The sequence below is a fragment of the Oncorhynchus kisutch genome, unplaced genomic scaffold (assembly GCF_002021735.2).
Source record: "Oncorhynchus kisutch isolate 150728-3 unplaced genomic scaffold, Okis_V2 scaffold1395, whole genome shotgun sequence".
NCBI lineage: Eukaryota > Metazoa > Chordata > Actinopteri > Salmoniformes > Salmonidae > Oncorhynchus > Oncorhynchus kisutch.
The window spans coordinates 37,206-53,084 of NW_022263340.1; the positions used below are offsets into that span (position 1 = coordinate 37,206).

At 40.7% G+C, this 15,879-nt stretch overlaps 8 non-coding genes across 8 annotated transcripts; all 8 read left to right on the top strand.

Moving 5' to 3' along the window:
* The first annotated feature begins 3,103 nt into the window (after positions 1-3,103).
* Positions 3,104-3,175, top strand: trnaa-cgc (transfer RNA alanine (anticodon CGC)). The gene has a single exon. It is a non-coding gene; the product is annotated as a tRNA-Ala (tRNA).
* A 535-nt stretch (positions 3,176-3,710) lies between these two features.
* Positions 3,711-3,782, top strand: trnat-ugu (transfer RNA threonine (anticodon UGU)). Its single transcript has one exon. It is a non-coding gene; the product is annotated as a tRNA-Thr (tRNA).
* A 1,403-nt stretch (positions 3,783-5,185) lies between these two features.
* Positions 5,186-5,257, top strand: trnaa-cgc (transfer RNA alanine (anticodon CGC)). Its single transcript has one exon. It is a non-coding gene; the product is annotated as a tRNA-Ala (tRNA).
* Positions 5,258-5,792: 535 nt separating this feature from the next.
* trnat-ugu (transfer RNA threonine (anticodon UGU)) lies at positions 5,793-5,864 on the top strand. Its single transcript has one exon. It is a non-coding gene; the product is annotated as a tRNA-Thr (tRNA).
* A 1,403-nt stretch (positions 5,865-7,267) lies between these two features.
* On the top strand, positions 7,268-7,339 carry trnaa-cgc (transfer RNA alanine (anticodon CGC)). Its single transcript has one exon. It is a non-coding gene; the product is annotated as a tRNA-Ala (tRNA).
* Positions 7,340-7,873: 534 nt separating this feature from the next.
* On the top strand, positions 7,874-7,945 carry trnat-ugu (transfer RNA threonine (anticodon UGU)). The gene has a single exon. It is a non-coding gene; the product is annotated as a tRNA-Thr (tRNA).
* A 1,406-nt stretch (positions 7,946-9,351) lies between these two features.
* On the top strand, positions 9,352-9,423 carry trnaa-cgc (transfer RNA alanine (anticodon CGC)). The gene has a single exon. It is a non-coding gene; the product is annotated as a tRNA-Ala (tRNA).
* Positions 9,424-9,964: 541 nt separating this feature from the next.
* Positions 9,965-10,036, top strand: trnat-ugu (transfer RNA threonine (anticodon UGU)). Its single transcript has one exon. It is a non-coding gene; the product is annotated as a tRNA-Thr (tRNA).
* Positions 10,037-15,879: the final 5,843 nt, after the last annotated feature.

Consider the following 15,879-nt stretch of genomic DNA (forward strand, 5'->3'; position numbering starts at 1 on the left):
GTGCTTCTGTAGGTTGTAATAAGCAATTCCCCTCTACTACAGAGTTGATCAACAATTCATGCTGTATGAGTGCATTACGCATCACAATTGTAGCTATTAGCTGTTATAGGGTGTTTTTTTTCTTTCACCAATTGCTCAATACTTTGTATACAGGGAAAATGTGCCTCTACTATCAGTGTGTCCACTCCACTGCTTGAAGTTTCCCCTATTGAAGTTGCATATTTCCCCTATTGAAGTTGCATACTCTTTTAAGGTTAAAGGTTTCCTGCTACTATGTGGTCAACATCACTCGCACATTGGCCTTCCTGACCAGGCCGCGTGACAACGAGCCTTTTGTCACCTTGTGACACACACTGAAAAGCTCAAACCTTGCTTGCATTTCCAGACCATATATTTCACTCTTGTGGGGGGGGAAAGAGGGCACATCCTACGTTCATACTTATGACAACTTCATGGACTAGGGCCTTTTATTTATCACCCTAATAATGTTGTGTCTTTTTATTGGACTAAATGCAGTTTGTTAGTGCTTCCCTGCCCTGCCCAGATCAAATCAAATAATGGACAATGCGTTTACCTCAAAATCTAGGCAGTGCATTCAGCATTTGTTTTTAGGCTAGGATACTGCCAATGTCTGTAGTCCATTAGGGCCCTGTAAAATCCCCTTCAATGTTTTGACTGATTGCCCCCCCCCAAGGTTTTTACTCTCATAAGTACACCTTTTTCATAGAACATCTAATCGTGTTATATTTCTATGTCCACGACAACATTTTCCCAACAGATGTCAAAGAAAAGCTCTCTCACACACACACACACAGCAAGGATGGAGTGACAAAGTGTGGTGCTTAAAGACACACAGAGCCTGCAAAGGTATTACCATAATCTCTAGGCTGTGCCAAGTTCAACGAGATGCCCCGCTTGACCGTAGCTCGCTCGGTCTAAGCACAGTTACCATGAGAAAAAGTAGGCCCAAAATGAAGTCTGGCCCTAAATGTCATTTGCTTTTTGGTGACAGTGAGAGAACCGTTAGGGTGAGAAGCACAATTCGACCTCAGGTACATTCCTGAGGTCCTCCCGATCTGTGCAAGCCTAACCTTGACCGTGTAGTATTAACCCTTAACAGTTAAAAGAAGGTGTCTACCTCAAACAGTTTTCACTGACTTCTCTCCCATTAGGAATACATTGCCTGCAACCCTAAATTCAACCTGAAGCCTATGTGGGTTATGAATGCCGTATGAACCTGTATTCGATGACAATCCATCAGCCCACTATGAGGTCTACCTGTGTTGATTCTAAGCTTCCTGAAGCAACCGGAAGTGGTTAAAATCACCCTAAAAGTGTTTTTCCATACCCAAACGGATGTTTGATAGAAATAGTGAATTCAACCTTGTGTAAATCAGTCAGTTCTTAACGTATAGACTTAAAACTCAGGATTCTGTAAAAGCATACCCCAATGAGGATATGTGTTCACGTTCAGCTTCCTGTGCCAAACGGATGTGCCTTAAAATGGTCATAGGGGCTGTTTCGAAGGGTTAACAGATGTTGCATTTTCACCATTTAGATAAGCATCTTTGTGTCAATCAAAAAGTGGAAGAAATTGCATATACTGTAGCCATAATATGTAGCACAGATTGTTGGATGAAATACAAACTAACCTTGCTTACTTATTTCAAAGCGAGGGCACATATTTCAGCCTTGTGGGAAAAAACGGACAAAGAGTTGAAATTCCACAAGGCAGTGACAAAAAGCTTACAGCACCTGGTATTCCCAGGCAGTCTCCCATCCAAGTACTAACCAGGCCCGACCCTGCTTAGCTTCCGAGATCAGGCGTACTCAGCCAGTATGGTCTTAATCAAGAAACCTTCTCTTGGTGCACTATATAAAGTCAAAGTGAGTCTAATTAAATTAGCTTTTGCACAACTCCCACTTTCCAGAATGTTGACATTTTAAGAAGGAAATAGATGTGCTAAGTCATCTGTTTATGTAAACTGAAGCACATGGGTTCAATCCTTGTTCGGCGTTTATGGAAGCTAGATGATATTATGGAAATGAACTTTCATTAGAACAGTGTAAAGAAAGGGTCAATTGTATTGATATGGCCACTACGACCTGTATGCTCTAGTCGGCTGGCCCTCGCTACATATTCGTCGCCAGACCCACTGGTTCCAGGTCATCTTTTTAGTCTATGCTAGGTAAAGCTCCGCCTTATCTCAGCTCACTGGTCACGATAACAACACCCACCCGTAGCACGCGTTCCAGCAGGTATATCTCACTGGTCATCCCCAAAGCCAACACCTCCTTTGGCCGCCTTTCCTTCCAGTTCTCTGCTGACAATGACTGGAACGAATTGCAAAAATCGCTGAAGCTGGAGACATATTTCCCTCACTAACTTTCAGTGTTGCCAACTTAGCGACTTAGTCGCTGTATTTAGCAAGTATTCAGACCCCTCTGAATACTTGCAGACATTTTCATTTTACTCACTTTTTGTCTCTTCCACAATGTTATTCCTCACTCCTACAGTGTCCATCACAATTACATGCACATGGACAATTATGCAAATTAGGTGATGACATCATTTAGCAACTTCTAGTGACTTTTAGGACAGCCAATAGCTACTTTCCTTACTGAGGTGTTGGCAACACTGCTAACTTTAAACATCGGCTATCTGAGCAGCTAACTGATCGCTGCAGCTGTACAAAGCCCATCTGTAAATAGCCCACCCAATCTACCTACCTCATCCCCATATTGTTTTAATATACTTTCTGCTCTTTGCACACCAGTATTTCTACTTGCACATCATCATCTGCTCATCTATCACTCCAGTGTTAATTTGCTAAATTGTAAATACTTCGCTACTATGGCCTATTTCTTGCCTTACCTCCATTTGCACGCACTGTATATAGACTTTCTTTTTTTCTTCTATTGTGTTATTGACTGTACGCTTGTTTATTCCATCTGTAACTCTGTGTCGTTGTTTGTGTTGCGCTACTTTGCTTTATCTTGGCCAGGTCGCAGTTGAATATGAAAACTTGTTCTCCACTAGCTTACCTGATTAATTATAGGTGAAATTTAAAAAAATAAGAAAAAACCATTTCTTTCCCAGAAAGGGGATGTAGCTCAGTGGTAGAGCGCATGCTTCGCATGTATGAGGACCTGGGTTCAATCCCCAGCTTCTCCATTCAAATTTTTGCAGTGGCCCATCTCCTACTTTCCAGAATGTTGAAATTCTCAGCAGGAAACAGAGACGTGCTAAATAATTTGCTCTTGTAATCTGAAGAACATGTGTTCAATCCCTGTTCGTACATTTATGTAACAGAAGTGGCATGGTTGCCAACTTCAATTGCATCATTTTCAAAAACTGAAGTTCATGGGTTAGATGACTGTCCATACTTGCGTGTATTTAGAATTGCTGCTATCATTTCATTGTAGTTTCAATGGAGTAGTGTATATAAAAAGTACATTGTATTAATATTGCATTTTATCTGCAAATAAAATTGGATCGAAGCTCAGAGGGGGAGTGCATGCTATTTTAGTACTTGGTTCAATCCCAAGGTTCTCCACTGAGTATTTGTGTGCCAAATTCACATTACACAACTCCTACTTTCCAGAATGTTGAAATTCTCACAGGAAACAGAGATGTTATTTGTGTGCCAAATTCACATTACACAACTACTACTTTCCAGAATATTGATAAATATCTTCCAATATAGAGTGGCATGGTGGCCAAGCGGTAAGGCGTCGGTCTTGTAAACCGAAGATTATGGGTTCAAATCCCATCCGTGCCTTACTGAAAGATAGCTGGTACCATGGGAAGGTTCTTTCACTGGAGGACTTTGAAGAAAAAAAAAGTTCTCAAAATGGCAACCCTGCTATTATATAGTAAGGGGATGTACCTCTACGGTAGAGCTAATACTTGAAATGCATGTGCTCTGAAGTTAATCCCCAAATTTTCTGATGAGTATATTCAGTTGTGAAATGAGCTTTTGCACAACTCTACTTTCCAGAATGTTGACATTTTAAGAAGGATATAGATGTGCTAAGTCATCTGTTTTTGTAAACTGAAGCACATGGGTTCAATCCTGGGTTCAAGCCTTGTTCGACGTTTATGGAAGCTAGATGATATTATGGAAATGTACTTTCATTAGAACAGTGTAAAGAAAGGGTCAATTGTATTGATATGGCCACTACGACCTGTATGCTCTAGTCGGCTGGCCCTCGCTACATATTCGTCGCCAGACCCACTGGTTCCAGGTCATCTTTTTAGTCTATGCTAGGTAAAGCTCCGCCTTATCTCAGCTCACTGGTCACGATAACAACACCCACCCGTAGCACGCGTTCCAGCAGGTATATCTCACTGGTCATCCCCAAAGCCAACACCTCCTTTGGCCGCCTTTCCTTCCAGTTCTCTGCTGACAATGACTGGAACGAATTGCAAAAATCGCTGAAGCTGGAGACATATTTCCCTCACTAACTTTCAGTGTTGCCAACTTAGCGACTTAGTCGCTGTATTTAGCAAGTATTCAGACCCCTCTGAATACTTGCAGACATTTTCATTTTACTCACTTTTTGTCTCTTCCACAATGTTATTCCTCACTCCTACAGTGTCCATCACAATTACATGCACATGGACAATTATGCAAATTAGGTGATGACATCATTTAGCAACTTCTAGTGACTTTTAGGACAGCCAATAGCTACTTTCCTTACTGAGGTGTTGGCAACACTGCTAACTTTAAACATCGGCTATCTGAGCAGCTAACTGATCGCTGCAGCTGTACAAAGCCCATCTGTAAATAGCCCACCCAATCTACCTACCTCATCCCCATATTGTTTTAATATACTTTCTGCTCTTTGCACACCAGTATTTCTACTTGCACATCATCATCTGCTCATCTATCACTCCAGTGTTAATTTGCTAAATTGTAAATACTTCGCTACTATGGCCTATTTCTTGCCTTACCTCCATTTGCACGCACTGTATATAGACTTTCTTTTTTTCTTCTATTGTGTTATTGACTGTACGCTTGTTTATTCCATCTGTAACTCTGTGTTGTTGTTTGTGTTGCGCTGCTTTGCTTTATCTTGGCCAGGTCGCAGTTGAATATGAAAACTTGTTCTCAACTAGCTTACCTGATTAATTATAGGTGAAATTTAAAAAAATAAGAAAAAACCATTTCTTTCCCAGAAAGGGGATGTAGCTCAGTGGTAGAGCGCATGCTTCGCATGTATGAGGACCTGGGTTCAATCCCCAGCTTCTCCATTCAAATTTTTGCAGTGGCCCATCTCCTACTTTCCAGAATGTTGAAATTCTCAGCAGGAAACAGAGACGTGCTAAATAATTTGCTCTTGTAATCTGAAGAACATGTGTTCAATCCCTGTTCGTACATTTATGTAACAGAAGTGGCATGGTTGCCAACTTCAATTGCATCATTTTCAAAAACTGAAGTTCATGGGTTAGATGACTGTCCATACTTGCGTGTATTTAGAATTGCTGCTATCATTTCATTGTAGTTTCAATGGAGTAGTGTATATAAAAAGTACATTGTATTAATATTGCATTTTATCTGCAAATAAAATTGGATCGAAGCTCAGAGGGGGAGTGCATGCTATTTTAGTACTTGGTTCAATCCCAAGGTTCTCCACTGAGTATTTGTGTGCCAAATTCACATTACACAACTCCTACTTTCCAGAATGTTGAAATTCTCACAGGAAACAGAGATGTTATTTGTGTGCCAAATTCACATTACACAACTACTACTTTCCAGAATATTGATAAATATCTTCCAATATAGAGTGGCATGGTGGCCAAGCGGTAAGGCGTCGGTCTTGTAAACCGAAGATTATGGGTTCAAATCCCATCCGTGCCTTACTGAAAGATAGCTGGTACCATGGGAAGGTTCTTTCACTGGAGGACTTTGAAGAAAAAAAAAGTTCTCAAAATGGCAACCCTGCTATTATATAGTAAGGGGATGTACCTCTACGGTAGAGCTAATACTTGAAATGCATGTGCTCTGAAGTTAATCCCCAAATTTTCTGATGAGTATATTCAGTTGTGAAATGAGCTTTTGCACAACTCTACTTTCCAGAATGTTGACATTTTAAGAAGGATATAGATGTGCTAAGTCATCTGTTTTTGTAAACTGAAGCACATGGGTTCAATCCTGGGTTCAAGCCTTGTTCGACGTTTATGGAAGCTAGATGATATTATGGAAATGTACTTTCATTAGAACAGTGTAAAGAAAGGGTCAATTGTATTGATATGGCCACTACGACCTGTATGCTCTAGTCGGCTGGCCCTCGCTACATATTCGTCGCCAGACCCACTGGTTCCAGGTCATCTTTTTAGTCTATGCTAGGTAAAGCTCCGCCTTATCTCAGCTCACTGGTCACGATAACAACACCCACCCGTAGCACGCGTTCCAGCAGGTATATCTCACTGGTCATCCCCAAAGCCAACACCTCCTTTGGCCGCCTTTCCTTCCAGTTCTCTGCTGACAATGACTGGAACGAATTGCAAAAATCGCTGAAGCTGGAGACATATTTCCCTCACTAACTTTCAGTGTTGCCAACTTAGCGACTTAGTCGCTGTATTTAGCAAGTATTCAGACCCCTCTGAATACTTGCAGACATTTTCATTTTACTCACTTTTTGTCTCTTCCACAATGTTATTCCTCACTCCTACAGTGTCCATCACAATTACATGCACATGGACAATTATGCAAATTAGGTGATGACATCATTTAGCAACTTCTAGTGACTTTTAGGACAGCCAATAGCTACTTTCCTTACTGAGGTGTTGGCAACACTGCTAACTTTAAACATCGGCTATCTGAGCAGCTAACTGATCGCTGCAGCTGTACAAAGCCCATCTGTAAATAGCCCACCCAATCTACCTACCTCATCCCCATATTGTTTTAATATACTTTCTGCTCTTTGCACACCAGTATTTCTACTTGCACATCATCATCTGCTCATCTATCACTCCAGTGTTAATTTGCTAAATTGTAAATACTTCGCTACTATGGCCTATTTCTTGCCTTACCTCCATTTGCACGCACTGTATATAGACTTTCTTTTTTTCTTCTATTGTGTTATTGACTGTACGCTTGTTTATTCCATCTGTAACTCTGTGTTGTTGTTTGTGTTGCGCTGCTTTGCTTTATCTTGGCCAGGTCGCAGTTGAATATGAAAACTTGTTCTCAACTAGCTTACCTGATTAATTATAGGTGAAATTTAAAAAAATAAGAAAAAACCATTTCTTTCCCAGAAAGGGGATGTAGCTCAGTGGTAGAGCGCATGCTTCGCATGTATGAAGTCCTGGGTTCAATCCCCAACTTCTCCATTCAAATTTTTTCAATGGCCCATCTCCTACTTTCCAGAATGTTGAAATTCTCAGCAGGAAACAGAGACGTGCTAAATAATTTGCTCTTGTAATCTGAAGAACATGTGTTCAATCCCTGTTCGTACATTTATGTAACAGAAGTGGCATGGTTGCCAACTTCAATTGCATCATTTTCAAAAACTGAAGTTCATGGGTTAGATGACTGTCCATACTTGCGTGTATTTAGAATTGCTGCTATCATTTCATTGTAGTTTCAATGGAGTGGTGTATATAAAAAGTACATTGTATTAATATTGCATTTTATCTGCAAATAAAATTGGATCGAAGCTCAGAGGGGGAGTGCATGCTATTTTAGTACTTGGTTCAATCCAAGGTTCTCCACTGAGTATTTGTGTGCCAAATTCACATTACACAACTCCTACTTTCCAGAATGTTGAAATTCTCACAGGAAACAGAGATGTTATTTGTGTGCCAAATTCACATTACACAACTACTACTTTCCAGAATATTGATAAATATCTTGCAGAATAGAGTGGCATGGTGGCCAAGCGGTAAGGCGTCGGTCTTGTAAACCGAAGGTCATGGGTTCAAATCCCATCCGTGCCTTACTGAAAGATAGCTGGTTCCATGGGAAGGTTCTTTCACTGGAGGACTTTGAAGAAGAAACAAAAGTTCTCAAAATGGCAACCCTGCTATTATATAGTAAGGGGATGTGCCTCTACGGTAGAGCTAATACTTGAAATGCATGCGCTCTGAAGTTAATCCCCAAATTTTCTGACGAGTATATTTAGTTGTGAAATTTGCTTTTGCACAACTCTACTTTCCAGAATGTTGACATTTTAAGAAGGAAATAGATGTGCTAAGTCATCTGTTTTTGTAAACTGAAGCACATGGGTTCAATCCTGGGTTCAAGCCTTGTTCGACGTTTATGGAAGCTAGATGATATTATGGAAATGTACTTTCATTAGAACAGTGTAAAGAAAGGGTCAATTGTATTGATATGGCCACTACGACCTGTATGCTCTAGTCGGCTGGCCCTCGCTACATATTCGTCGCCAGACCCACTGGTTCCAGGTCATCTTTTTAGTCTATGCTAGGTAAAGCTCCGCCTTATCTCAGCTCACTGGTCACGATAACAACACCCACCCGTAGCACGCGTTCCAGCAGGTATATCTCACTGGTCATCCCCAAAGCCAACACCTCCTTTGGCCGCCTTTCCTTCCAGTTCTCTGCTGACAATGACTGGAACGAATTGCAAAAATCGCTGAAGCTGGAGACATATTTCCCTCACTAACTTTCAGTGTTGCCAACTTAGCGACTTAGTCGCTGTATTTAGCAAGTATTCAGACCCCTCTGAATACTTGCAGACATTTTCATTTTACTCACTTTTTGTCTCTTCCACAATGTTATTCCTCACTCCTACAGTGTCCATCACAATTACATGCACATGGACAATTATGCAAATTAGGTGATGACATCATTTAGCAACTTCTAGTGACTTTTAGGACAGCCAATAGCTACTTTCCTTACTGAGGTGTTGGCAACACTGCTAACTTTAAACATCGGCTATCTGAGCAGCTAACTGATCGCTGCAGCTGTACAAAGCCCATCTGTAAATAGCCCACCCAATCTACCTACCTCATCCCCATATTGTTTTAATATACTTTCTGATCTTTGCACACCAGTATTTCTACTTGCACATCATCATCTGCTCATCTATCACTCCAGTGTTAATTTGCTAAATTGTAAATACTTCGCTACTATGGCCTATTTCTTGCCTTACCTCCATTTGCACGCACTGTATATAGACTTTCTTTTTTTTCTTCTATTGTGTTATTGACTGTACGCTTGTTTATTCCATCTGTAACTCTGTGTTGTTGTTTGTGTTGCGCTGCTTTGCTTTATCTTGGCCAGGTCGCAGTTGAATATGAAAACTTGTTCTCAACTAGCTTACCTGATTAATTATGGGTGAAATTTAAAAAAATAAGAAAAAACCATTTCTTTCCCAGAAAGGGGATATAGCTCAGTGGTAGAGCGCATGCTTCGCATGTATGAGGTCCTGGGTTCAATCCCCAGCTTCTCCATTCAAATTTTTGCAATGGCCCATCTCCTACTTTCCAGAATGTTGAAGTTCTCAGCAGGAAACAGAGACGTGCTAAATAATTTGCTCTTGTAATCTGAAGAACATGTGTTCAATCCCTGTTCGTACATTTATGTAACAGAAGTGGCATGGTTGCCAACTTCAATTGCATCATTTTCAAAAACTGAAGTTCATGGGTTAGATGACTGTCCATACTTGCTTGTATTTAGAATTGCTGCTATCATTTCATTGTAGTTTCAATGGAGTGGTGTATATAAAAGTACATTGTATTAATATTGCATTTTATCTGCAAATAAAATTGGATCGAAGCTCAGAGGGGGAGTGCATGCTATTTTAGTATGAGGTCCTTGGTTCAATCCCAAGGTTCTCCACTGAGTATTTGTGTGCCAAATTCACATTACACAACTCCTACTTTCCAGAATGTTGAAATTCTCACAGGAAACAGAGATGTTATTTGTGTGCCAAATTCACATTACACAACTATTACTTTCCAGAATTTTGATAAATATCTTGCAGTATAGAGTGGCATGGTGGCCAAGCGATAAGGCGTCGGTCTTGTAAACCGAAGATCATGGGTTCAAATCCCATCCGTGCCTTACTGAAATATAGCTGGTACCATGGGAAGGTTCTTTCACTGGAGGACTTTGAAGAAAAAAAAGTTCTCAAAATGGCAACCCTGCTATTATATAGTAAGGGGATGTACCTCTACGGTAGAGCTAATACTTGAAATGCATGCGCTCTGAAGTTAATCCCCAAATTTTCTGATGAGTATATTTAGTTGTGCAATTAGCTTTTGCACAACTCTACTTTCCAGAATGTTGACATTTTAAGAAGGAAATAGATGTGCTAAGTCAACTTGCATATCATCATAGACTAGGCCGAAACGTTAATCTTTAACCTTGCCTGAATTAAACAATGCATTTTTTATAGTGAGCAAGAGTTGGGCTTTTTCCTTTTCTATGATGATGATCAAATTTTTGGCTGCACCTCAACTCAACGTTGGTTGAGCGCCCTCAGTTTTTTTGTTGTCAAATAATACATATATTTTTTAATGTACAAAGTCAATTATTCAAAGCATTAAACTTGTGATGTTTCCCACTTATTTATACAACCTACTCCACACTTACAAAGTGAAAGTTTATAGAAATTCTGAAATTAAGTAGTAAACAGAAGAAAAGCAGAATTGAGTTCAATTATAATGCAAATAATTTAATGGTCTATGGTTCAATCCCATTTCTGAAGGTCTGATGAATAATTAATATTGTTCCTCCTCTTCCTTGTGGCAGGCGCAGCAGCACACTGCCCTCCAAAGCCTGCAAAATAATCGCCGGACTGCCCCTTTCCTAGCTCTGCATGGTGTGGGGTGACATCCGGGATGACCACAGCAACATCCTCGGTTAAGGGAAAAAAGAGGATCAGGATGTAAACCGTAGCTTCTTAACACTGGCCAGTTGAAAGGTTCTGCTAAGATGTCATGACAAACGGCACCTGTCAGAGTGCTCTCTAAGTGTTACTCACCTGCTTGGATGTCAGCTGGCAGAGTGTCGAAGACGGCCATCGTGAGAGTCCTTTCTTCAGGTGTGACATGCTCAATCGATCCTATTTATTTGTACTGAAATCTTTTTTTTTCTCTGCTGCTACTCGTGTTTTACAGAAACACGTTTGAGTGGGTTTTCTACAGTCTGGCGCATGTTGACACAATATGGAGAATGCATATGCTGCAAACCAGCACGACTATCACGCATCAACTATAGACGAGTTTCACTCACTACTGCAGTTTGGAGTTAGGTTGATGTTAGAGGCTACTGGAGGAAGTTATGGGGCATACTTGAACTCTGTAAGGGAACATGAACCTTTCTACTCCTGCAAATTGTGACTAATAACCCTAATCAAATTCTACGAGATGGGTTTTTGAATGCAGTACTGTATTTTCATTGAAATGGCAGATTTGTATGATTTCACATAAAAAAGTGTATGTAATGCTTCCCACAAAGAAATTATTTTACTATTTTGTTTCAAAATGGTCCCTCTGGCATGCATATTTCTGTATGATTTAACACATGTTTGAATCCCACTTCCTTGATATTTTGAAGTTCATTTTAGTCCTCCTCCGTGCATGTTTTGTTCCATACCTGTGCCTTGGAGAAAAGAACTATAGCCCTCCAAGTCTAATACGCTATACACAACAGCAGCCTGTTAACTTATTGAGAATGTATATCATTGCATTTAACATTCAAACCTCTTTTGAACTCTTCAGATCTTAACCGGATCAAACTGGAATGTTAATATATTACCCTAAGTCAAACTGGTTTTGGTGTCTTAGACACAAAAGGTTGTTTTCTCCTCATAGTAAAAACACTGTTTCATGGTTTGGATTAAAAACACTGGGTATTTGTTATGTAGAACTTTGTGTTTTTGGGGGGGGGGAGCTATACTTAGCTCTACTGCTGTTTGTATAGAGGCCTAGTTAGAATTGTATTGCAATGACAGGTGAAGTGCTTGTTGAAATCATGCTGCCTTGCTGCTCATTCCTTAAAGTACTTATACCAACGAATACCTGTTTGTCTGTAGCCATAGCTATTCTTAACCTGTTCAACTCTGACGCCCTCTGGTGGCATTTTATAAACAATGCATAATATTGTATACTGCCCTCATAAAGTACATTTCGGTCCTTACAGAAACATGCTTAGGGAAAGGGAAAGGTGAATACCTAGTCAGTTGTACAACTGAATGTATTCAACTAAAATGTGTCTTACGCATTTAACCCAACCACTCTGAATCAGAGATGTGCGGGGTCTGCCTTAATCGACATTCACGTCATCGGCGCCCGGGGAACAGTGGGTTAACTCCCTTGCTCAGGGGCAGAATGCCAGTTAAGTACTGTTAGAAAGCTAAGAACTGTGGGATTCTGATAATCGTCAGAAAAAATGTGACTATTACAGAGCCCGAGATAGGGGGGAGGTCCCAATTGTCAGTTGTTGGGGAATAAGAGATTTGAAAGTCTAGGTTCGACATGAAATATGTAACCAATTACTCTCTCTAAACATGTGCACATTTCCATGGGAACAGAGCCATTTTAAAAGTGCGGGGTTTGTGCAACGTTTATCGTTTGACAGGATATACACATGAGAAGAAAGCTGAAGTCTCTATCCATACATTGATGTAAATGTTCCCTTGTCTGATTCCCAGTTCGTCCACTCGCTAGCAGTCGGAGATCACATGAGTTCTCTTGGCCACTTGAAACCAGTTGCGTCTGGATCCTGTCATTTCCTAATGAGCCGCCCCCAGGTGGTGAGGGTAGGCAACAATTTGTAACTGGATCCTGGACTTCCTGACAGGCCGTCCCAGGTGGTGAGGGTAGGCAACATCATATCCTCCATGCTGACCCTCAACACGGGGACCCCTCAGGGGTGCCTGCTTAGGCCCTTCCTGTACTCCATGTTTACCTGCGGCTCCATCACCATCATTAAGTTTGCCAATGACACAACTGTGGTAGGGCCTGATCACCAACGACGATGAGACAGCCTATAGGGAGGAAGTCAGAGACTTCAATGAGAGTTTGGTATTTTTCCTGGAGGGCCACAATGTGTAGTAATCTTTGGCCAAACCAGGCACACTAGAGTCTATGGAGCGATATGATGTTGAATCTGAAATTCAGTTTGTGTTGGCACTAATATCACTCCATAACATTCTAGCTATATGTCTTGGTTAATGCCTGGTTGGAAAAAAAGAAGAAAAAAAGACTGTAGCTCCTAAAGACATGATGGGCCACCACTTGGGTAGAAGCACTATATGGTCCTGTAGCCTACTTTGTCACATGTAAACAAGTTTAGGATGCCAAATGTTACCAAACATCCTACGCTTCCTTTAGTCCCAGTCAAACTTATCTTGACCTTTATCAACCCTACTGCATATTCCCTTTAGCTTTCATTTCAATTTCATTTTATTGTACTTTGTTTGGGATGTCACAAGACACTTAAAAAAATTATGATTTTCTCATAACAATGGAATTTTAATTCTCTGTTGCTCAATACTGTATGCTATTCGCACACAGTTGTCTGTAGTAGATCTGGTACCACTGACAGAATAGGGGAGTATCTGTGGCCACGTGATAAAACACTAGTCTGGTATCAGTAGTCTGAAAATAGGAGGAAACCAGTTGGACATGTACATCAACATATGGCAGTTGACATTAATATTGTCAAAAACTCATCCTCGATGTCTCACACCTGTTGAATGAACTTGTGCCTTTGGCCAGGATCCAATTTTCCCACGGAGCTGGTGTGTAAAGGACCATATAAAATCATCTGAATGAGGCTTGTTCATGTTTCAGTGGGATTATAGCATAGTTATAAACAGTTAGTTAATTTAGTGTGTCAGTTTGGTGGAGATCCAAAATGAATGTAAAATCCAGACAGTTGAGGAATGACACGCAGTATGACATGAGCGATACCAAAAACATAGCTACTGCAATCAGTTTACAACCAGGAGTTTCTTTTTAAAATGTGTTTATTGCTTAAACACACATTTTAACACAGCATAAACCAATAATGATCAAATTAGAAATCAAAGCAGTGGTAGGTTTTATGGGGAAAACATTCAATCAAATCTAATACACATGGTTAGCAGATGTTATTGCGAGTGTAAATGCTTGTGCTTCTAGTTCCGACCGTGCAGTAATATCGAACAAGTAATCTAACAATTTCACAACTACCTTATACACACACAAGTGTAAAGGAATTAATAGGAATATGTACATATACATATATAATATATATATAATATAAGTGACACATTTATTACATCATATTTGTAATTATTAAAGTGGCTATAGATGGAGTCAGTATGTTGGCAGCAGCCACTCAATGTTAGTGATGGCTGGTTAACAGTCTGATGGCCTTGAGATAGAAGCTGTTTTTCAGTCTCTCGGTCCCAGCTTTGATGCACCTGTACTGACCTCGCCTTCTGGATGATAGCGGGGTGAACAGGCAGTGGCTCGGGTGGTTGTTGTCCTTGATGGTCTTTTTTGCCTTCCTGTGACATCGGGTGGTGTAAGTGTCCTGGAGGGCAGGTCGTTTTTCCCCGGTGATACGTTGCGCAGTTGCTGTACCAGGCGGTGATACAGCCTGACAGGATGCTCTCGATTGTGCATCTGTAAAGGTTTGTGACCGTTTTTAGTGACAAGCCGAATTTCTTCAGCCTCCCTATATAAGCCATTTAGCAATAATTTTGACCCAAAGCGACGATCATGCTTGCTTCGTCCCGCAAAGTATTGTTCCTAGAGATACTGAATATGGCGTTGTTAAGTGGAGACGTTATTTTCGTTTGAGTTGGTTGATCAAGGACGCAAGGCTACACGTACAGAAGCTTCTGCAACGAGTCGTCTGTATAAACAATAGTTTGTTGTGGGACGAAGCAATGGCCATGCACATAAACATTTTATGTATGGGTGCTCCCAGGAATCGAACCCATAATTCTTGCGTTGCAAGCGCCATGCTGTACCAACTGAGCTACAGGACCACAGACAACAAGAGTTTCTCTCAAGATTAGAATACTTGTTGTAGCTATACAGTAACACGTTAGCTAACGTGCTAGCCACAGTAGCTAGCCAGGGCTACAGTTTGCATCCATTCCATACTTGTTAATTCACGTTTAGCTCATGTAATTTGTAATAACTATCTCTGAAGTTTATTTTGCTGCCACCACGGTGAACCACGTGTATTTCTGCGTGGGCCACCATCTTTTCTCATTTCAACTTTGACCCTTCGTCTCTGACCCAACAACACATGTAATGCTTCTGTCCTCGTTTATTCAAAACTGGTTTGTAGTCGCCCTCAAGCGTTCATCTCAAATTACTGCATTTGATTTGTTATTTTCATTTTATTAAATGATTTAACCTTATTTAACGAGGCAAGTCAGTTAAGAACACATTCTTATTTACAATGTTATGTATTGCTCATCATTGGTGACGGCTGTTGTTTACTTATTTATTTGTTGTCTCATCACATTATTGTACAAAAAAACGGAAACGTAGCTAATACACCAGTATTTATTGTTTCGAGTGGTCTTTTTAGTGGTATGGGGATCCAGTATTGCGTCGCTGATTGCATTGATTGACAGATCATCCCTGAAGTTGTTTTATTACGTCAAAGTGCATTCACATTATGACGTTGGCTGAGTTACCGTATAAAATGCGATAGTTTCTCTCTTTGGTAATCACTTGGTAAAGTTTTACATGATGGGAACATAGGCTCCAGCCATAGACTTTAACCATGGAGGATAATAAGGTAAGCCTATGAATTGCTAACAGAGAAGCCCCATGCAGTGGTGCAGGAACCGCTGCACCGTCTTTTTTTATGCTGCAGCAGGAACCACAGGGTTTACAGGACATGACGGTAGGGGTGCCGCAAGTAGTGGCAGCTGGGTGGCGGTGTGGGCT